The 23,542-nt window shown below is 40.4% G+C and overlaps 1 protein-coding gene across 2 annotated transcripts in view; it reads left to right on the top strand.

The window, feature by feature from the left end:
* The first annotated feature begins 1,739 nt into the window (after positions 1-1,739).
* Positions 1,740-23,542, top strand: part of LOC105925797 (polycomb group RING finger protein 3) — an 80,080-nt gene continuing 58,277 nt past the window's right edge. Inside the window, exon 1 of one of the 2 annotated variants that reach the window (XM_036127594.1) lies at positions 1,740-1,879. The gene's annotated coding sequence lies outside the window, so the exon portion shown is untranslated. The remainder of the gene's footprint in view (positions 1,880-23,542) is intronic. The other variant, XM_012861824.3, reaches the window with a different exon arrangement.

The following is a 23,542-nucleotide window of genomic DNA, read 5'->3' as shown; positions in this document are numbered from 1 at the left end:
GCTTTCCGCACCTTTACAACTTTCTGGAAGTTTGTTCCAGATAAGTGGAGCATAGGAACTAAATGCTGCTTCTCCTTGTTTAGTTCTGGTTCTGGTTCTGCAGAGCAGGCTGGAGCCAGAAGACCTGAGTGGTCTGGATGGTTGATACATTGATAACAAGTCTGTGATGTTTTTAGGTGCTAAGCCATTTAGGGATTTATAGACTAACAGGAGGACTTTTAAAGTTTATTCTCTGAGATCCAGGGAGCCATGGAAGGACTTTAGAACTGGGGTTATGTGCTCTACTTTCTTAGTCTTAGTGAGGACGTGGGCAGCAGCGTTCTGGATCAGCTCCAGCTGTCTGATCCACTTTTTAGGCAGACCTGTGAAAACACCGTTGCAGTAATCTATTCTACTAAATATAAAAGCATGGATTAGGTTTTCCAGATCCTGCTGAGACATTAGTCCTTTAATCCTAGAAATGTTCACACACAAACAAAATCCCAAACAAACAAACGGAAAAAAAGGACACACCAATTCTGATTCGTCTTTGCAATCTTTCTTCCATGCACACATAAATAGACCCGGAGTAAGAGCTCTTCACTCCTTTAACCTCCCTGACTTTGCCGACATACTCCTCCCTCTCAGTTAAACAAATGATAGAATAATTTGGAATAAATAAATACCATTGATAACATTTCATGGAATGTGTAATAAATAAATATCATGACAAATGTTGTATTGCAATATTGAAGAAATCAAAAATATTGAAAAGCAGTACTGAAATGAAAAAATAGAAAAAGGAATACACATTTATTTTGCAGTGAAAGATTTAAATTAGTTATTTTTTATTATTTTTTTAAACTTATAATTCAAGAAATGCATCATTGTGGGATAATATTCCTACATTGTGTTTTACATAATTTTACTGATTTATGTCTCTATTACTGTGAGAAGAGGGCAAATACTACTTTATTGCCTTTTTATTTGCACAACACTTGGTGTCAGCTTTTACATAATGCTATGTAGAGCTAGGAAATTATCTTAGCAATAATAACAATAATAATTATGATCATCATTATTATGAGACGTAAAATAATAAGTGTTATACTGATTGTAATAGCTCATTAAACTAAATACGTTCAATTTTAAATTGAATTAAATTAAACAAGAATAGCTAATTTAGCATTTGTTTGTGTGTGTATATATGTAACCAGGCAGATGATATTGCATCACTGCAAAAAATGCTTAGGGCGTCTTTTTTTTTTAATGTTCCATTTTCTATCTACATTTTATTCCTACTTGCTTTTATTCTGTTTCATTTTGCTATATTTTAATCATGTAAAGCACTTTGCATTGTCTTTGTACTGAATTGTGCTATAAAAATAAATGTGCCTTGCCTTGCCTAAAAATAATATGTTTTTATAGTATAACTTCAGACATAAAAAAAATATGGTATCATGTTAGGATTATTAGTTATGTGAAGCCATTCAGCTTTGCAAAATTAACACTGACACTAAATTGTGCTGTTTTTTTTTTTTTTTTGGGGGGGGGGGGGTTCACTGACCAGGTCAGCAACCTTAAACTTGTTTGTCAGCTAATTCAAACCTGACTAAACACAAAATAGAAAGTCTCTGTAAATGGTTTTCTATCCGAATTACAGGCTAAATTAACAACCGATCACGCATTTATTCGATCACTTTGAGAGGGGGGGAAAAAAAAAACGTGAACCCATTCACCCTATCCCTTTGCTCGAACCTCTTGCGCATGCGCGTCGGGTCTCCCCAGAGTTTCGGCCTGTTCCGCCACCACTCGGCGATTTTCGCCTCTTTGTTACACTGATAGTGGATTTAACTCGGATTCAACCAAACATCCAGCGGACTGTGCGGCTCTCAAACAGGTTAGTTCGCCCACTTTTCGTCCCGGTCTAAGCGCGTCCGTCCTCGGCGGCTCGCTCTCCGGTTTCACGGTACCGGTTCGCCTCTCCCCCCCCCACACATACACACACCACCTCCTCCTCCTCTTCTCTCCCCAGTCTCCGTCCGCTCCGGAGCATGCTGTACGTGTTGTTTAATGCGCCCGTGTGGTGGTGTATGGCGGCGCCGGGCCCTGCAGTTGCACACCGGGGATGAGGTGGTGGTGTTGGGGGGGTTTTAGAGGCGGAAAAGTGAGCCGTTCGGACGGCTCCGACGCTAACCGGGCTGTCCGCCGTTAGCCCGGTCTGACCGGAGCCTCCTGCGGGTCTCGTTGTGTTTAAATGCCGTTGTTCCTCCTGACCAAACACCAGTTCTTGGTTCCCATTGAGATGGAATGTTCTTGAAAGCTCATGCTCCACCATTAAGCTAACACCACCACCCCCCCTTCCACCGTGCCCCCGTCCGAAGTTCAGGCTAACATGTGGAGGAGGAGCAGCTTTAGGGTTTGGATTAAACACAAATGCTAAAAGTTGGTGCATATTTTGGGTATCTTGCCTTGCGGCTGAAAGTCGCCCCTCTCCAGGCTGCAGCAGCAGCAGCAGCAGCGGCGGCAGCAGCCTGACATTGTGGGGAGGAAGGCGTGCTGAGAGCAACCAACAAGTCTGTGCAGTTCTCAATCAGCAGAGATGTAGAGAAGTTGTCGCCTTCATTGCAAACACAGCTTCCCCCGTGTGTGATGCACCTAATCGGGCTTTTATAGATTGGGGGGGTTTCTGCTAACTGGCCCCCACAGTTTGCAGCCTGTGTAGCAAAGCTGCAAATCCTCCACAGGTTCCAAAGGTGACTAAAAAGAAAGCTGTGTTGTTTCTGGATGAATGTGGTGCACAATTCTAATAATGTTGCCTCTTTTTTTTATATATATAAATGTAAAGTCTTCTCAGAGTAAGTGGTCCTTCCTGGATTCCAGTGACTTACTGAAAAATAATGTTATTTGATTTTAAATATGTCGTTCCCGGATCGGGATAGCTTCGCAAAAATGGATAATTTCTAGACTTTATTCCCTTTCTTATCCATCTATACGTCTGGAGGAAAAGAAAAGAAGAAGTTGTTTTTGACATGAACAATGTTTAAGAACCCTGGTCTGAATGTTAACGTTTGCCGCATGCTTTATGGGGAAAAACAGCCTTAGTTCAGATGATAATCATGCTGCATGTTTTGTGAATTGTATTTTCCTTCCCACCACCATGAAGTGGCATGGTAACTGCTGCTGAATCTTTGTCTGTTTGTCTCTTCTGGTATGTTTTGTTGTTGTTTTATTTCTTTTCAATCATAATAAACCTAAAGTAGACTGGACCATTTTTCTTATGTAAGTCAAACAACATGACGTTCTCCCTCAGGGTTAAACATCAGAGTTTGGCGTCTAGGATTAGTCTAGCATTCTCAAAAAAAAAAAAAAAAAGCCCGTTATGCCAAAAGGCTTTCTTTTAGATCACGTTCCGTCTTCAACAGGACCTCTTATTGTTGGGGCTGTGTGAGCATGTGAACACAATTTTGCACGCCAGTGAATTGGGCCGAGTTTACTCTGGAGAGGACAGCATGTCAAAGATTGGAGGCTCTTTGGAGCAGCGTCTGTGGAGTAAACAGCTTCGGCGGAGATCTTAAGAGCTGCCTCCCGAGTTGTTCCCTCCCCAGTGAATCCCTGGTCGGCCCTGAGGCCCCCCCCAGTGGGTTGTATCCAAAACAGCTTCCATGGAAGGCACCCTTAACAACAGCAGCAGCCCCAGCTGGCTCCTTTCTATGAGGAGGAGCGGAGACTCTGGTGTCGGCCTTTCCTGACTTCTTGACCTCCTTAACTTTCAATTAAATTGTATTTATACAGCACCAATTCATGAAACATGTCGTCTCAAGGCTCTTTCCAAATTAAAATTCAATCAGATTATACAGATTGGTCAAAAAAAATTCCTCTCTATGGAAACCCAGTTGGTTGCATCAAATCTTGACAAGCAGCATTCACTCCTCTTGAAGAAGCGTAGAGCCACAGTGGACAGTCGTCTGCATTGTTGATGGCTTTGCAGCAATCCCTCATACTGAGCATGCATGAAGCGACAGTGGAAAGAAAAACTCACCTTTAACAGGGAGGGAAAACCTCCAGCAGAACCAGAATCAGGCTCAGTGTGAACGCTCATCTGCCTCGACCCACTGGGGCTTAGAGAAGACAGAAGACAGAGCAGACATTAATTCAGTAATCTGGTCTACATTAGATGGTAATAGCGGGTGATCTGTCTTCCCTGGATGATGTCACACCTAACAGAACGCCAGACCAGGTGTACCTTCTATGAAGAGAAAAAGAGAGAGAACAAAAAGTTAAAAGCTGAGTTTCCCTACGGTTGGGTTCATCGCCCTACGGCGGAATCTTATTTCAGCCACTTGCATTGGCAATCTCTTTCTCATAGTCGTCATCCCCAGAGAACGACTCTAGTGGAGGTTAGGGCGTAGATTGGTTAGTAAATTTATCACTTAACCTTTCTGCTCTGCTGCAAGTTCATCACCACAGACCAGCACAGCCGACCAGCCTCCGCTCCACCCCTGAACTAGACCCCGAGTTGCCTCCCCCTGTTCGGACAGCAACCTGACCACAGGCCCCAAGCTTGAAAGACACCCTTTAGGAGTTAAATAAGTCATCGCCTCCTCTTTAAGAATCAGCTTTTTATGCCTGCTGTTGTGTGGAAAACACCCGTATTATCTGCAGCTGTTTTTAACAACCACTCTGCCCTGAGATATCATGTCCCAATCATCATTTTTTTGATGTTGTAGCAGAACGTCTGCGTGTTAATCAGTGCGCAATGATTGCAAATGACCTAGGAATCATCTGTCTTACCAGAAAACATGCCTCTCTGTCTGGTAAAACAATGTTAATGGTCCCTCTGGGCAGCCTGATAAAACTGCATGACAGGCAAGCAGGATACGGCCTCCCAAGACCCGGCACTGCTTGATAATGGGAAAACTCAATAGAAACTGAAGCGGTGGAAGATGCATTTGTCTTTTTGTTGGACAGGAAATGAAATCAGACACCTCCCTAAATGAAGACCAAGCAACTGTAAAAGGATCCCCCATGTGCAAATAAAGCTGTAGTTAGAGGAGGAGTTTATGTAATCCATCGTTATCCACTTTTTTTTCCTCACCCAAGTTTTTAAAAAAACAAGACAAAATACACTGAAAGGAATCAATCACATCTTGACATATATGGAAGTAGTAATTGTATATTGAATCACCGTTTTTGATTTGGTTTGTTAATATTAAAACCAGGAATGGTTAATTGTGATGTGCCATATTTAGCTTATGTTACAGGGGAACTTGGAGGGACTGTGCGCTTGCATGAACCTGATTAATGCGTCGGTCTCTCACTCTGGTTTTTGTTTCAGAGAAAAAGCCCTGCAGCTCTCTGTTATAGAACTACAACATATATGGTTGAATTTAGGGCTGCTTTGTCTGGAAATGATCTGCAGGCCTCGTCACACCTCGAACTGCACCAGCAAAAGTCCTTTCTTTTCTAATTGACAGCGCTGTTTGGAAACCCGGCTGCACTTCCTGACGTTCCGACTCACGTTTAAAGCTATAGTTGGTCCTTAAAAATGGTCCTTCCATCCTGAAAGTAGTCAATTCATTATGTATTTAAAAAAAGGAGATCCCTGTGAGAGCTGCAGGCCTGTAAAAACTCTGACCAATCACGGCCTTTAGCACCGAAGGGCAGGGATTGGTCACACAGAATGTGAATGGCAAAGCAATCGGCGGCAGTTCGCATGGCAGGCGACAGCGATTGCCCAGCGGACGACAAGCCAGAAATGCAGTAGCACAATGGCGATATCTCGTGACCCTTTCACTTCAGTGACCTCAGTCACTCTTCTGCAAGCTCGGTCAGTCCGGGAGTTGTCTCGTTAGTAATAATTGGTTGAGTCATACGACTCGGTTCGCCCGCCAACTATCAGCTTTTCTTCCATGATCAATGAAATCTGCTTCGTCTCCACTGCGGTCTTTCACCCACGTCACAGGCACATCCAGTTCCTGATTGGTTGTCGTGAAGCAACAAGACACTCAAGCTCAGGTTTGCCTCCATCGCAGACGTCGTGTCGCTCTGGCTTCGCTTTAATCACCAAGGTAGCACATTTTGCGTCGCTAGAATCACACCTGATGTGCCGTTCATTGTAGCTCCGCTGCTCTCTCCGTAAACTTTGGACATGGCTGAGAGTGCGAACCGCGTACAAGTTTATAAGAAGAAGAGAAAAGTGTCAGTAGATTGAAATAAGACCAGAGTGGATTTAGGAGATTTTTTTCTCACGCGACCCCCCTGAGGAGCGGGAGGTAGCGGGTAAGACGGTCTTGTGGATGCGCAGTTATTCAAAAAGGGACTTGGGGGAAACTTCCAGAAAAATCGTCGACCCTAGCTTTAAGGAAACCCGAGTCATTTTCTATTGTGAAATTAGGGCTGGGCAAGTTAACGCGTTAATTTCGCGTTAACTCATTAGACTATTAACGGCGATATTTTCTTTAACGTGCGTTAACGCATGTTGCTCACATGCTTTTATTTTGTGAAGGTCTGTTGCTGCTGTGTAGGGGTTTGAATCAGAACAGTAGTTGGCGATAATGCGCCAATAACCTCGCTGTCAGCCAAACCACGGATTCAGAGTAAGAAAGGTGCTGGCCGGAAAAAAACAAAGCCGACATGCGGAAGGCGGTGTTTCCCGCAAGTTTTGTGCAGAGCGGTATCCATGTACCCATGTGTTTTTGCCTGTTTTTCCCTGCCATTCACTATATGCGCGCGAGAAAGCAACAACAAAAAACCGCGTGTCAACGTCAAATAAACGCAAGCATATCGAGTTAGCAAGCATTTCAGTTTAAAGTTCTTCCAGCATCGAATATGACAGAAACAAGTTAGTTGTAACCACTGCCATGTTAAACTTTGGTATTGAACATAAAATGGTAATGCTGCTCCCTGCTGTTACCTCAGAAATTGCCTGTTTTTGGTAGATTTTTTCCCCATAAAGAGAATTCCCTGTCAGTGGCAATAAGCTTTAATTTATTATTATTGCTATTTTTTGTTTTACATGTTTAAGTTGAGCTTTACACTAAATATGTTACTGATAAGTGCTACAAATGTTACAACACTTTTGTTCATATGGCAGCAGAACATTAAAATAAAAGTGCTCTTTACACTACTTTTGAATTCATTCTTGGAGTTTGTAAATACAATGCGATTAATCGCGATTAATCAGGGCGATTAATCACGATTAAATATTTTAATCGTTGCCCAGCCCTATGTGAAATGTACAATGCTGATAAGAGAGACGGGCTAAACAGGGCAACAAGTTACTGAAAAGACAATAAATTGTATCTAACAATTTTTAATTTAAATGTCATTTTGTTAGCTTTAAAACTGCATTCAACATTTTCACACTTAAGCAATGATTTTAGTTGTATAAGAAGACCCTGCTTGGGGCCAGTTGGGGGAGTAATTTGGTAAATGCCAGAATGATAGACAGTTTTTTTTTTTTTTACATACGTTTGATGGACTTTTTAAACTTGGGTCAAGTGTTTTGGGCATCCACTGTAGTTTGCTGGAATCTTGGCCCATTCCTCCTGACAGAACTGGTGTAACCCGCCTTGCTTGCTCACACCTTTTAATCCTTACTGAGATCCTGGCCTTGTGATGACTTTGCTGTCCTCAAGCCACTTTGTACCTATTTTGTCTGGGGCCATCGTCCAGTTGGACAAATCTGAACCTGCTGGCTGATGTCTTGAGGTGTTGCTTTAATATTTCCATATCATTTTCTTTCCTTATGAAGCCAACAATTTTGTGATGGGCATCAATGCATCCTGCAACAAACCTCTCAAACAACACGATGTTGCTACCTCTGTACTTCATGGTTGGGATGGAGCTCTCAGACTTGCCTCCAAATGGAACAATAAGATTGATAGTCAGACGCTTGGATTTTCGTCTTATCTCACCACAGACCGTGTCTCCCAAAGAAAGTAATGTCTTTGTTCATGAGATCAATTAGCAGTCTTGCTTTTTATGTTGCTTTGGTAGTAATGGCTTCTTCCGCTCTCAGTGACCTTTCTACCAACAAGGTAGAGCAGGAGATAGTACACTTGCTGGCTTCATTAAAGCATCATTAAGTGTTTTGTTTCTGTTTTAATGATGTTTGGGCATTCCCATGGTGTTCACACTAACATAATAGTTTGGAACAGGGGTTCCCAAAGTGGGTTGGGGGTCGGGAGATGATTTGATACCGATTTTCGTTCTTTTTTTTTTTTTGAAAACCATATAAAAGTATAACTTTACAAGATGTTCAACAGTTCTCATTTTAAAGCAGGAGGAAGGCTGCACCTTTTTGTTGGGGTTCTTATAAAAATACTGTTTTATTCTTGTAATTCCTTCCCCAAAAAAAGGCAAAAAATCCCACCCACAAAAAAAAGGGGGTCGCCACGGGTCTGTTACTGTTATTTTTGGGGCTCGCAGGCTGAAAAGTTTGGGAACCCCTGGTCTAGAAAGCTGATTCTGGCACCTGCAGGTGTCTGAAAATTGTACCCAGTAATTAACTAGACTTGTCCACTATTTTCTTCCTGATATCTTTGTAGCTTTTTTGAAAATTTCTTTTTTATTTTCTCGTTGATGTCACAAAAAATGTTTCCAGGTGATGCCTCCATTTAACTGAAATGCTGTGAGTTAACCTCTCAGGAATTGACAAAACCACGCCAGAATGTCCCCGAAAAACTGTCATCTTTGTGTATGTAAACTTCTGACTTTAGAGAAAGTAATTTAGAAAATGAAATAAAAAAAAAATGAGAATCTCATTTTTTATACAGGGTATGTAAATATCTGGTTCAGTTGTGTCAGTATGAAGTCTACACAGCATAATAAAAATACCACGGTTTAAAAGTATCAAAACATTAAATATGCAGTTTTCCCCAAAATTGTCAGAGGTGGAACCATTTACTGCAAATCTTATTCTGTGACTTTTATCATTGAAACACATGTGGGAAGTCCTGGCACACTGCAAAAACGGAACTAGAAATAAGTAAAATGTTCTTAAAATTTGTGTATTTGTCTTTGATTTTAGCAGGTAAATAAGATTATTTGCCAATGGAATAAGAATTTTGCACTTAAAATAGGAACAATTAATCTCAATCATCTTATTTCAAGTGCAGAATGTCTAATTATCTTATTTTAAGGGGTCAAAATACTCATTCCATCAGCAGATAATCTTATTTACCTGCTCAAATCAAGGACAAATACACTAACTTTAAGAACATCTTACTTATTTTTAGATCAGTTTTTGCAGTGTAGGACTTATTGGTCGGTGGCCTGATGTTGAGGGGTTTATCAGCCTTTTTAACAATAGCAAATTATTACATTAATTATGTCAGAGAAATAAAATCACCTTGCTGGTGTAGATCCTGACTATAGGTGTGATTATTTTCTGTTTTGCTCACCATCATTCAGCCTGTTTGCACTTTTTTAGTATTCTTTCATGCTGGCTTTTCGTCTTGAGAGAGCTTTGTTCTTATTCAGAGCGGTTTCATCCATAACTGTTCAAACACGGGGACCAAAAGTGTCTGCAAGGTCATCCGCAGAGGCTGAAGGCAGTCTGGGCGACGTTGTAGAGACCTGGCTGAATAATACAGGGCTGGTATCATTAATGCAGCGACGTCTGATTACTTCTTGTTTATTCTTGCTGGTGCTTAAATGTTTGTTCAGTCATCAGACAGAACGGCATCAGTTCATAGGGCTAAGTAGGAAAATCCTGCATGGAAACTCTGTTAATGGCTGCAATATCTTTGCTAAAATAGCGATAGTGGTATTGATCGTGACTGAGCGTTGTTCTCCGGGCTCTAGTCTTTCGTTTCCTTCGTCACAATCTCCGCAGTGCGCTCCCTGGGCTTGCTGATCTTTGCTGCTAGGTGATGCTGTGATGGTTGTAAAGGCCAGATATATCACTGGAAAGCCCATTTTTCAATGCATGTCGCCTAAGATTTGATGGCCTACCCAATGTTGCATCCAAGCAGTCCATGGCGATTTAAATTGAGATTCAAATATGTTGTGCAACTTGAGATTCGATGGATTTAGTCTTGCAGCAGGGAGAGCGACCCTGAACATAGAATCCAAGCTAAAATTCAATGTCCTGAATGAGGAAGTCGGTCCAAAATTCATGTGAGAACCTGTGGCAAGATTTGGAAATGGATTTTCACAGACGCTGTGTAATATCTGACTTAGCTTGAGCTCTGGGCTGATGGACCACAGCTTCCAGGTTTTCATTCGTGGAAGTTTTTAAAAGCCATGTATCTTTTACCTTTTTATTTTTTTTAATTATTTACCATCTCCTGTAGATCTAGCACATAACATTGAAGTTGTCGCCTGTTAGGTGACAATATGTGAGAAAGTTGAAAGGCATATCCAATGTTTAATGACAAAAACTGTTCAGAAGACTTGGCTGCAAATTATATTGACTGTAGGTTGCAAGAATGCGGAAAATAGCCGTATTAGCAGTTATTGGAGCATGGTGAGAGATGAGGACCAGTACCTGAATTAAACTGGTGAAATTATGATAAAGATAACTGTAAAGACTCTTATTTTAGTGTGATTACACTTAATTAAACGTGACAATCCTTGTCCTTTGGACTTGGGCTGAATGCAATTAAAAGCTGCTCCTTGAGCCCAAGATGCATGAATTTTATCTTCTGCTAAAACTCAAGTCCCTGCCTGTGCTTCCTCTGATTTAATCTGCTGTGTCAACATCTGAAATAGCTGTTTGCCAACAGGCTGGGTAAAATCCAATAGCGCACCTTTTTCTGTTTGTGTTGACAGTAAAAACAGTCTCGGACAGAAACCGAGGCATCTAAATGCTGCAGATCTCTTTCACATCCAGCCGCTGACTTTGCTGTTGGAAATGATTTGCATTGGTCACCTGATGCAGTTCTCTGTGAATGCATTGCAACATCCCTCATTTCAGACTTAACTGACGACGCTTAAATTACAGGTCAGTCGTCGGAGACCGAACTGAGCCGAGGGTCAGCAATGGCCTTAATCAGATCAACAGACTCCACTGCTTTTAGCATCTCTGTCCTCCTTATAAAAGTGGTTTGAAGGGAATGTCCGTGCACCAAATGAGAAATTAATTGCTTGCTCGCCTTGTACTTCAGAGCGTTTCTATACTAAATGTGTAATAACTGTCAGCTCAGACCTTGTGGGTGAGTCTATCAGAGGGTTCAGGTTAAAACTGTTAAAATGAGAACAATAGAAATCCACGCAGTGTCTTGCTGAACCCTCTTTCTACCAGCAACTCAATATTTTACTTTTAATTTCATCTGTGAAGCGGAATAAGGAAATTTACTGTTTGGTCTGAAATTACATTTGTTGAGTTTTCTGGGTGCTATGATTTTTAGTTTTCTCCTTTCAAGAACTGCTGTGCCTGGCAAACACGCAGGACTAATAAGGGTGGATTACACCACGGCATGGAGGTTTGCTACTGGAAGTATACTGGTGAAGATTCTCAGTCATCCAGGTCATGGTCATTCCAAAAAAAAAAAAGTAAAAAACAAAGCAACTGGACTTGTTTTCCGTAGTTGAAGACGTTTCGCTTCCTCTCCCGGAAGCTTTCTCAATTCAAAAAGTCTGGAGTAATGTGGAGTAACAAGCTTTATACCATTGGCAAACAATGGTATAAAGCCATTGCAAGGCCTTTGTTTGGCAATGGTATAAAGCTTGTTACTCCACATTACTTTTTTTACGATAAAGTCAAAGCTATCCTCTGATAAAAAATAAAATAAAAATGTTTTTTTAAGTTAATTACCTGTATTCATGTTCAAGTAGAAGTTAATAAACTCGACTCTGTTGCTGATGTCAGTAGACGTATTCCCATAAAAAAATTTTTTTTCATGCGTATTTTAAAAGATCGCATGTGAAAATGTTGGAGACGGCAAAATTCAAAACAATTTCCTCAATTTTATTAAAAGGTTTTGACGCTCGCTTGAGTATTTTTTTTTTTGGATTTTGTGAAAAAGGGTTAATGTACATAACGGGAAACACATTCTCTGAATAAGTTCTGGCATAGCGAACATTTCCCTCACATGACTGATTAGCTGTACCCGCTGTTGGCGTCTTCCCAAATATTCCCATTATGCTCATATAATTTGTTTTTTGGATTTTTCGCGGCTCTAGTGGCTCGCTTTTATATGAAATTAGGCTGACAGGAAGGGGGGTGGAAGAGTGGGAGAGACATGCGGCGAAGGACCGCAGGTCCCCCAGAATTCTGGGTTTTCACCACTGCATTTCAGCATAGCGGGCCGTTACGCTACGCTATGTGCTACGTGCTAAGCTAACAGTACGACACGGATGTTTGAGAGCAAAATAGAAAGGTCAGTAAAGCTAACGTGCATGAGAGCAGTTACAAACCTCCCTGACAACATGAGCTAACGCTACCTGCTATTAGCTTGACCGCTCTATCTGGGCTCCCCCTTCGAGCTGCACTACGTAACGGTCCGCTGCGTCAATGCATACCGAAGCAGCGTGCACGTACGCCCGTTATGATAAAAAAATTAAAATAATGGTGGTGAGGACCCTGGAATTGTATTTCTTTCTCCATGTCTCAAGCAACATGGCCAGTACAAGTACAATTTGCCCAATAGCAACACATTCCTGAAAACATTTCTCCATTTTCATCAGACGTTGAGTCAATGCTAGTTTGCAACTTCTAATTCCTGTTTCTTGCAGCCATGCGTAGCGTCAACGTCTGGCTAAATGATGCTTTGCCTAGCTAGGTAAATTTGCTCTCAATCAGTGGATTAAAACATGCCTAATTCGCATTTGCGACATTTTAAGTTTCCTCAAAATTCGCATGAGAATTATTACAAACATGGCTATAGGTGCGTCCATTTAACCCGAGGAGCCTTTTCGTGTAGGGGTGTGTTTGGTTTTTATCATGTCTGGTGGACCCAATCTGTATAATCTGATTGAATTTGACTTTGGAAAGTGCCTTGAGATGACATGTTTCATGAATTGGCGCTATATAAATAAAATTGAATTGAATTGGTGTAAGAAGAAAGAAATTAAATTGATTTGTAGCTAATGACTGTTCCCTTTGATGCCCCATGGAAGCAGCAAAGGCCCGCTCACGTTGTCACTTACAGCTTGACCATTTGGACTTGTTGTGGTTTTTCGTTCAAATATAAAGCCACTGTTTAATCTGCTGTTTCTACTTTAAGAATAAACAGAAATATGTTGTGATTCTGGTAAGGACCAGAACATTTTCATTATTTCCCGACACATAAAACCCTTGAACTGAAATGGGGCTGTACTTTTATTTTCCCCGGGACTGTAAAATGTAGCTTATCAGCAGTTAAGTAGTGACCTAATTTAATTTACATTACTCTGAACAAATGAACAGTCTCTGGTAGTCCTTTAATGGCCTCCACATCTAATCCTTGCTCCAGGAAGATGTTTACTCCAGGAAGTAAATATCTTTATGTAATTTAATGTAGAAAAACTGATTTTAAGAGGAAAAAAAAACTTTATCGATTTAAACATGCCTTATTTGATTGATTAACTCATGTTTTGGCAATGAAGACATTGGAGGAGGGAGTCTGTTGATGTAAACTATGACAGAAGCCGCTTCAGTGCAAACAGCAGACGATTGAGGAAGAAACTGAGAATATGTGAAAACAACAGAAAAGTACAAGCTGTGCGAACCCTCCTTGGGTAAACAGATGTTTGAAATATCTGTAAGTATGACTGCGGGAGAATAAGTGGGAGGGTAAAGGACTCCTGGAGACTGTCAGCTCCGGGGCTGGTTAAGTGTTGACATTTTTCACTGTGACCTGCAGACAGGCATGTTAAGTGAAGTTCGACATTTGAGTCCTGATGGAAGTGAAATGTAACTCTCCCTTTTAAAGCCTGCAAAACTAAAGCTCTTCATCAGAGCCCTTTTAAAATAGCCCGGATGATGGAGGGAAAATATGTACATTCGTGTTGATTTTCCATTTATCCATTTTTGTACAGTACATAGGTTAAGACCTCTACTGAACAGTGATAGTCTAGTCATGACCCAAACCTTCTGGACTTACAGCGTTGTTATGGTGGTAGTCTGTTTAAACTTGTGTTGTTATTGCTCCTTTTGTTTGTAGCAGCCATATCAGTTCACTCCTACGTGATCATAGTACAAACCAGTGTTCTTTCCTTTCGTCTACCAACCAAAATTGTTACTTATTTTGTTTATTGCAGTCAAGGTGAAGAGACATAGAACTCACAATAAATTATAAATTGGCCTCAAACAGGAGCTAACTCTACTCTGTGGGTAGAGTAGTCGTCTTGCAATCAGAAGTTTGTGGGTGCGATTGAATGTGGCTCTAGTGTAAAGCAAGTTTGAGTGGTCAGTATGACTGGAACAGCGGTTTATAAGTTCAAGTGAGTAAATGCTCAGATTCTTCCAGGTTGAAGCTCCGTACGGACCGGGAGTGTGATTAGGACAAATACAGAGGCAATAAACTCATAATAGATTTAATAATAAAAATGTACCAATGAAAAACTGAGCAGAGATAGTAATAACTAACGAATACAAAGTACAATGATGTCTGCATCCAGCTATGAATCTTGGAGCTCCAAAGTAAGCTGAATTTAACTAAATGAAGATACGTGTGACGCGTGAGAAACTCGTGTGTAAAATGCCAAAAGAGGCAAAATAGTGGTGGCAACAGCATGCTTCCTGGCTTATTTCTATAAAGGTGCTTAATTTTAGCCTCAGCTTCTTCAAAAGATTATAAATGTGAGCTTTGAGACTCAGGTTTTCATCAATTATGCCAATATTCGTAGGAGGACACAAGCTCACTAGAGGAACCTTCTGAAGGCACATTTGATGGTAAAATAGCAGGTACTTTGGTTTCATTGGCATTAAGTGTCAGTCAGAGCTGGTTTAGTTGTGATTGAATGATATCAAAGGTAGAGTGCGGCTGCTCAACAGCAAGAGCAACAGTGCATGCACAACTGTAAACAATGGAGTCGTCTGCATACAGATGAACCTGTGCCTGTGTGTTCTGAACTAAATCATTTATGTAACTAGTGAACATTGTAGGTCCCAAATGCGGGTCCTTGAGGTACAACATTAATAATATTTGAAATAGGGCTGCACAATTAATCATATTTGCATTATAATCGCAATTTAAAAAAAATGCAATTTCCAAATCGCAGATGTCTGCAATTTTTGGCTATGTAACAATTAGTGAATCAGACATGACCTTTAGGTGTCAGTACTATGTTTAAAGTGGGTTTGCCTCCACATGGAACGGAAGACGGTTGCAGCACTGAGATAATCTAATTTTATTACTTGTTTTAGAGTTTATATAATCATTTTTTTTTTTTTTTACCAGAAACTTTCAGGAATCTCACCATAGCATTAGGCACTGGTCAATCAGTTTAATACATAGACTTGCTTGTTGGTTGCACTTTATGTTCAACAAAGATGATGTCCAAATCAATTAAAAACTGTTCTCTTGAATAATATTCTGATTAATCAAAACATTAAAAGTTCTTATTTTAAGTAGTACTTGTTTACAAACATCTTTATCCAGAGGCCATTTTTGTTGCTTGTGGTTAATGCAGAGAAAAGTCAAAATCAAATTGCAATTTTGGTTGAAATATGTCGTAGGCAGAAAGCAATACTTTCTGCTCCGAGATGAGACGCAGTTAGTCTTTCAGTACTTAATCTGCACAGCGATGAAACAAATTGATTTGTTGTTTGTATATGTTTAAAAAGACGTGATAAATTAAACTGGGAAAAAAAAAGAATAGCATTAAATTGCAATCCCAATATTAAGATAAAAAAGATTATTTTTCCAAAATCGTTCAGCCCTGATTTGAAAGAGAATCCATTGACACTAACATACTGTTTGTTCCCAAGATTCTTAAGATAAAGTATATATTGATCACAGTTTATATCATCATCACAAATCATATTATCACAACATGATTTTCTAGTATCTTACCTCTCTATACACACAATTAAGTGTTTTAAAAGAGATAAAGTAAAACTTATTTAGGCCTTTGTACATTAACACATGCCAGCAATGTGATAATCAAATGTGCATCTAAATGCTGTAGAGTTTAAAGTGTATCACTTGTCTAACATCGAAGTGCATTTAACGGATTTAGAAAAAAAAAACTTTTATACTGCATAATGCTTGCTGCATGCAAGCTGTGGTCTGCTATTAAACTAACAGAGCATTCAAGTCTCCGTTTATGGGTACCTTTCTTAAGTCGAGGGCTACTCCATAACAGGACAAAATGTGTTTGGGATATTATTCATGATTTCAAGTAACCTACATTTTCCTGACTCTTTATTTATTATGACATATTGTTCTCACTGTTATGCATGAGCTCCGGTATCTCGGCCACTGAGAATATACATCAGGCATATTCAGCATTAAGAGAAGTTGGAGTTCATCCAACTGGCCAAATATAATTCTGGATGTGCAAATTGTAAATGCATGGTGCTTAAAATGTACTAATCCTGTCAAATATTGTGTCAAAAGTCTTTTTAGATATCGCACATGTCGATGTGATGACTGCAATTCCATAAATTGTGCTGCTTTACCTTAAATTAATAGACCTTTAAAACCTTTGGACAGACTTTTATGACTAGACTTTTCTGGCAGTCAGTCAGACACACAGGACACCTGCAGACTGCAGCCAGAGATTGACACAGCAATTCAGAGGAAGACCTTTTTAACTTTTGGTACAAATTGTAGGAAAATAAAGAAGATTTTCCTGTATTTGAACTACAAGTACCGGAAAATATTTCCCGTTTTTTTGTTGTCTTGTTTTTTTTAAATCACTGGCTTAATTGGTTTATTATTCACCATAATGCATGTTCTTAATGTTTCTCTTTTGTTTTGTTTTTGATGTTCCGCGTCAGACTTGTCACTAAATTGTCCCGGCTACAGGTGCTTCCTGTTTATGTCTACTTTATTATTTGGTTCATTGTAGGGTAACTAGTTTGACTGACTTGGTGTCAATTACAGAGCTTAAGGAATACAAGGTATCTATTGGTTTCCTAATGTTAGTTGCAGTTGTGGATTAATAATTACTCAGGAGCCATAATGCAGACGACTGTCTACTGTGGCTCTACGCTCTTTTAGGAGGAGTGAATGCTGCTTGTAGAGACTTGATGCAACCTGCTGGTTTTCCTTAGAAAACTTTCTGACCAATCTGTCTGGAGGATTTGACTAAATTTGACTTGGTACAGTGCCTTGAGATGACATGTGTTGTGAAATGGTGCTATGTAAATAAAATTGAATTGAATTGAAGCTCTTCTCAGATAGGGTGGGCAATCTTGGCCCTAAAGAATAGGTGACCTGCATGTTTTAGTCACATGAACTGGTGATAAGGTGTCTCAAGATGTATGTCAGCTATTTCATTCAGCTGTCTTGCAGCAGGGACACATCCTAAACGAGCCATTTTTGGAATATGCTGCGGGACGGTGTAATGAAAAACCAGTGACTTATCCACTTGCAGCTTAGCTTGGACTACAACATCGCTCATAGAAATAAAAATGGCTGCTTCGTGAGACCAGTAAGCTGGATGTCAAACCTTTTTTTCCACCAGCTCCAAAGCAAATACTGAGGTGTAATTGTTCAAAAAACGTAACAGAGAACAGAGAAAACTGAATGGCTTGGAAAAAATGACCCAAAAAGAATGTAAATATATCTATGCAGTACCCGGAGAGACTACATTCACATTTTCTACACTACTAGAGTGTAGAAAATGAAGTTTCGGTCCAATCTGCTTGCTTAATGTCTTTAACGACCGCCCATTACTAAGGGGTGAACCTGTTTCGGTTGAATTTGCATGTTATCTAAGACCTTATAAGGCCTTTGTTTGGGCAGTAGTATAAAGCTTGGTACTCATCATTACTCTAGACCTTATGAATTGAGAAAGCTTCCTGGAGAGGAAGCTAAACGTCTTCAACTACGGAAAACAAGTCCAGTTGCTTTGTTTTTGACTTTTTTTGGAATACACTCCTAGAGATTCCAAGTACACAACAAGATTTATTTAAGGGCTAAAAAGTACATTTTGCATGAGATTTCCCCTTTAAATCTCACAGCTGCATTGGAAAAGCCTCAGAGACCTCCTCGATGAGCAGGAGGAGCAACATCTGGGGATCTCTGATGAGCTGTTGCATCCATATCTTGAATGGAATTGATGGACGCAGCTTCTTAAATTTGCCTCTCTGCAACCATATTCTGATCTTTTGGGACCTCAACCTAACTCCGTTTCCCTTCCGTGTTACTGTGCCTTATCCATGGATGAAAAGAGGGCACCATTTGGGCGGCTGCTGGTGGTTACATCTCAAACAGAGAAGATCTTCTTTTCATCTTGACAGCATCTTCTAAAGACTGCACCGAGGGCTGCTTTGCTGCTGAGACTTGAATGAGGAAAGTGAGCTGAAATTTTCTGTGGGTGAAATATTGAGTTTTCTGACAGCCTTTCATTTAATCCTCTCAACACAAATTGCTCTGTGCAATTCAATAATGTAGTTGACCCGGGTTCATTTATCCTTTTTCAAGCTGCTTTTTAGTTGCTGCTTTCAGTCGTGTGCCACAGGACAGATTTTCTGTTCTGAATAAGTTGGTGATTCCTTTTAACACGTCTTCTGACTTCATTGATTGATTCATTGGTTGTTGTTGTTTTTTTAACCTCTTTGGTTGTAATAATTTGAACATTTTATACATCGTTAGCATCAGTTGTCAAAGCAGCAAAACTACACGGTGGGTCGGCAGGAGAAAATAGAAAACTGCTCAGTTGGTGGGTGTGGTTGATCTAGAACACTGCTGTTATCATCCAGTCAGCATAGTGTTGGAGGCTAAATACCAACAGTTATGCAGAAATGTGAGGGCAGCAGCTTTTCCTGACTCACTGTGTGCCGGCCGGGTGGATATTAGGGTAGCAAAACGCACTCATTTCCACTAATGATGGCCTACGCCGCTGGTACGGGGATGCCAAGTGTAGTTGGCGACTATGGAGGGAGACGGCAAGACACAAAGTAGTATCAGTTTCATCTTAACAGAAAAGGAAAACTCCAAATTAGTATTGCATAATAGCGCGTCCTCAATGCTGCAACACCTGAGCAGGAAGCATCCGCTGCAGCGGCAGAACCTCAGCTTGCGGCTAAGTTGCACGTTTGTTATCTACCGGCGGTAAGAAAAGCGCACCAGAAATTGGTATTTTGCTGACCAAATACCGCCGTAAACAACAGATGTCTGCAGCTAAGGGTGTGTGTTATGTAAAAAGATGCGACTCTGAGAGACGAAGCTTTGCAGTGAATCAGAAGATGTACTTCACCTTTCCCTGCTTAGCTCTGTGCTCGCTGTTTATGTTGAAAAAATCCTGTGTCACACCATCAACCAAAAAGTTAAAAGGGACACTGTAACCTGATACAGTACATACAGTATTATGACGGTCTAGTCTCTATTTATTCTCACTCAGTGTAAAACCTGGGGCTGTTTAGATTAAAGCGAGGCTGATAACCTGGCCTGAAATTGAAAAAGGACACACATGAAGCTGTTCATCAACAGCTCTCAGTCTCTCTTTCCCTTTTAAAGCGGCAACGGAACAGCTTTGTTGGTCAGACTGACGAACTCCTTTGTAGCAGTCAGCCAAAAACGGTCCTTAGGTACATCAGCAAACCTTAGCTTTAAACGACAGTCTTTTTTTAGTTCAATTAGGTCCTTCTGTCCTTTCCAATAGCTGATGCTAAGCTGTATGGATCCCAAATCCAGTCACAGCATTCAGTGAAGGCTGAAGAGACATAAAATGACAATTTCTCCTACAGACTATACGGATGTATACCTATTACCGGACACAGTGCAGCGGTGTTAACATGTTGTCGTTTCTCGGGGAGGGGGAACACTTTGCAACGTGTTGTGGCCAGAGGCGCTTTTTGAAATGGATTCCATTTATTTGATTCTTGTAAGCAGGTTTTCTTTTCAGTTTTTAATCTTTGTGTTCAGTTCATTCAGTGTTGGATCTCTACCCAGTGTAAACGCGTTTCCCAACTGGGTCCTCTCCTCAGTCAAGATGTTCCAAAGTGAACCGAAAAAATGTCTGAGCATCTCGTTAACAATGGCTTTGCTGGCAGGTAGTATTCTCAGCAGTGTGGGACTTCTTTGACTTAGCTATGTGTTGAAGGTGGCTAGCTTTAAGAGCTTGCTCGTTCATCTTTGTGGTTTTTCTCATAAAAGTTGCATGTTTATTTGTGTTTTTATGTAGGCAAACAAAATAGTCCGCTGGTTTGTTCTGAAGCAATGGGTGTTTTGTTTGGGGAAGGCGTTTAAGATTGCTTGGCACCACGGCGTTGCATTGCTAGTGAAAGAAAATCAGAACAACGATAGTGCCTGCTGTATCGCATTTTCTTACCGTCTTTGCTTTCCTTTGGCCAGTGCTCGTACTAGGACCTTCATCTGGTTCCGAATTTTGTTCAGGGCCAAGTTCAGACGATATATATTTTTTAAATGTTTAAAGACCAATTAAGTGAAATTGGGTAATTTTCCATGGTACACCTGACAGTCTCTCATGGCACACTAGTGTCCATCCTACAGTACAGTTAAATTAAATATAATTTTATTTAAATAGAGCCGTTTTACAGCAAGTCATCGCAAGGCACTTTACAAAGTCAAATTTAGTCAAATCCTCCAGACAGATTGGTCAGAAAGTTTCCTCTCTAAGGAAACCCAGCAGGTTGCATCAAGTCTCTCCAAGCAGCATTCACTCCTCCTGAAAGAGCGTAGAGCCACAGTGGACAGTCGTCTGCATTGTTGATGGCTTTGCAGCAATCCCTCATACTGAGCATGCATGAAGCGACAGTGGAGAGGAAAACTTCCCTTTTAACAGGGAGGAGAACCTCCGGCAGAACCAGAACCAGGCTCCGTGTGAACGCTCATCTGCCTCGACTCACTGGGGCTTAGAGAAGACAGAGCAGAGACACAGAAAGCACAGAAAAACACATCCAGGAATCCTTTCTATGTTAGATGGTAATAGAGGATGATCTGCCTCCCCTGGATGATGTCACAGCTAACTGAACGCCAGACCTTGTATTAAGAGAAAAATGCCAGAGAACAAAAAGTTAAAAGTTGAAAAAAGTACAGAAAATGCAAATTGGAGAGTAGTAGGAGAACTCAGCAGAGTGAGAAAAATAGACCCTGATGTCCTCCAGCAGCCTAAGCCTATAGCAGCATAACTATAGAGATAGCTCAGGGTAACATGAGCCACTCTGACTAGAAGCTTTGTCAAAAGGAAAGTTTTAAGCCTAGTCTTAAAAGTAGACCATCTGCATTTTGTTTGTTAATCTGTGCGAAATATGAAAACTATGAATGGTTTTATATATAATATATGTACAAAATGTTATTGCGCATTCAGCAAAAACATTTTCATTATTGTCTTGTTTATTTCTGGTACTTAAAATAAGCTTAAGTAGTTAAATGATATATCTGCAGAATGTGACCATCTTTACTTCATCAATTGTCAGAATAATTAAGACTACTTGATTACTAAAATAATCGTTAGCTGTAGTCCTACTGCTGACATTTGCATTTATTTAAACTTTAAAATGTATTCTAAAAATGCAGTTTATGGTGTTTTATTGCATGTATTAGCGAGTACTTAAGAGAGCTAAGGGTGCATCTAGGGGGAGAATAGGTCAAACCTATGCATTAAAGGCCGAGCGATATTTTTCCTGTATCGCCATTGGCCGATACGTTCCTGCACTTGCAGATCTATTATTGCAATCAGCAGCCGTGCCTTGAGATCACATGAAGCGCATGCATTGCCGCTCACTCCCTGGCAGAGCAGCCGGTAATGATGAAACTACAATAAGGTTTTACTCAAAAACTAATAATTACTAATAATCGTTGGCCAAACCCTGCACAAGGCTACAGCCAGTTTATGAGAATAGTCTGAGCTCAGGTTAATTTGTAAAGGTTTTTATAGAGTAATTGAGAGTTTTATACCTGTTATAGCGTGAAGTGAAGAAGATTGGAGTCAAGTGACTCCATGCCCCATAAAATCAGCTGTAAAGGAGGAAAAAAAAAGTACAACTGTAGTTTTTTCAGGAATCCTTGGTTTGATACTTATGTGTCAAGGAGATTTTATTCAGGCCGTGAATCTGGTCAACACGTGAAAATGTGTCAGCTTTGCCGCTTATTGACATTTAAGATTGTTTCATGCTCTTCATTCTGTTTTTATATCAAGGCCATTAAGTGAAACGCTCAAGAAATGTACCGTTTTGTAACTATTGAAGTTTAGGTCATGGCAGCTTTAAAGTGGCTTATCATCGAGCCCCGAGGACGTTAATTTAACTTTAGATGGTTCTTTGTCCCACCAATAAAAAAAGCCAGGATTTTACTGTGTGAACAGTTAAAATGAGCACAGTATGTGCTTTTCTATTTGGTTTTGTGCTTGCTGATTTAGGTTCTCTTCTAGAAAGAACAGAGTTTTGTTCACAGACATATTTGTTAATGGAAACTCTCTGATTACAGCCTCTTAATGTATTTAGTTTCTCCCTTTGATGTTTTTTCCTGATCGGATGCCTGTGTTTGCCTCGTTGTGTGTGTCTGCACAGCAGGACCATTGCTTCTTTGTTTGATATCTTGAAGAGTCCGGATAACAAGCTCATTTGTTGAATCTAACAACACGTGCCACTTAGGAGGAAATATCTGTGCAAAGCCTCTTAGAAGGTTTCATTTTTGTAGTGGTGGTTTTAAAGGGCATCATTTCCCCTTTTTTTTGTGTGTGAATGCAAAGAGGGTCTTTGTGCTGTAATCTACCCGATTGCCCCTCGGGGATCAATTTAACTGGAGGCACAGATGACAGAAGCAGAAATGCTTAGCCGGGCCACGATGAGGTGTGCTATAAATGTTTCAGAGAGATGCTTTATATTGTTTGTCTCTCAGGTACACAAATGTGTTTGTCTTGTTATTTTTAGGGTGCATTTTAGGTCGTGCGTATTGCCTTGGTAGGTTATTGAGTCTCATCAGAGCAAGAGCTATGTCCCCATTTTATACCAAATGTCTGTGTGGGTTTGACGCCACCAGATTTTCCCCTTATAAAAAGCTGCTGCTCGTGGTGTTCATGGTCATTATATCTAGACACCATTTGTTAGAGGCGGTTCTCCTGTTTAAAAGTCTGGTTTGGTCTTTGCTTTGTTCGGATGATCAAAATCCGATTTCACAAAAAAATCGGAATTGAGCATCAAGGCCTGCAGTGTGAACGTAGCCCTAGTCGATAGATATCTGGCTCCCAGGCTCTGTTCCCTCTGGGAGCAGATCTCGTTGAAATGGACAACAGGGGGAAAAATTGATGGGCAGGAAAACTTAAATCTCCATCATATAATGTTTAACTTAAATTCTCCAGGGAGTTTCTTTAATAAATCCTCTGTCATTAGTGTTACAGTTATGTCCTCCAGTAGCCTAAGCCTATAGCAGCATAACTACAGAGATAGCTCATGGTAACATGAGCCACTCTAACTAGAAGCTTTGTCAAAAAGGAACTTTTTAAGATTAGTCCTAAAAGTAGACGGGGTGTCTGCCTCACGGATCAAAAAAACTGG

This window comes from Fundulus heteroclitus, chromosome 23 (assembly GCF_011125445.2).
Source record: "Fundulus heteroclitus isolate FHET01 chromosome 23, MU-UCD_Fhet_4.1, whole genome shotgun sequence".
Classification (NCBI taxonomy): Eukaryota; Metazoa; Chordata; class Actinopteri; order Cyprinodontiformes; family Fundulidae; genus Fundulus; species Fundulus heteroclitus.
The sequence above is the reverse complement of the archived record's forward strand: the minus strand, read 5'-3'. Positions and strand labels throughout refer to the sequence as shown.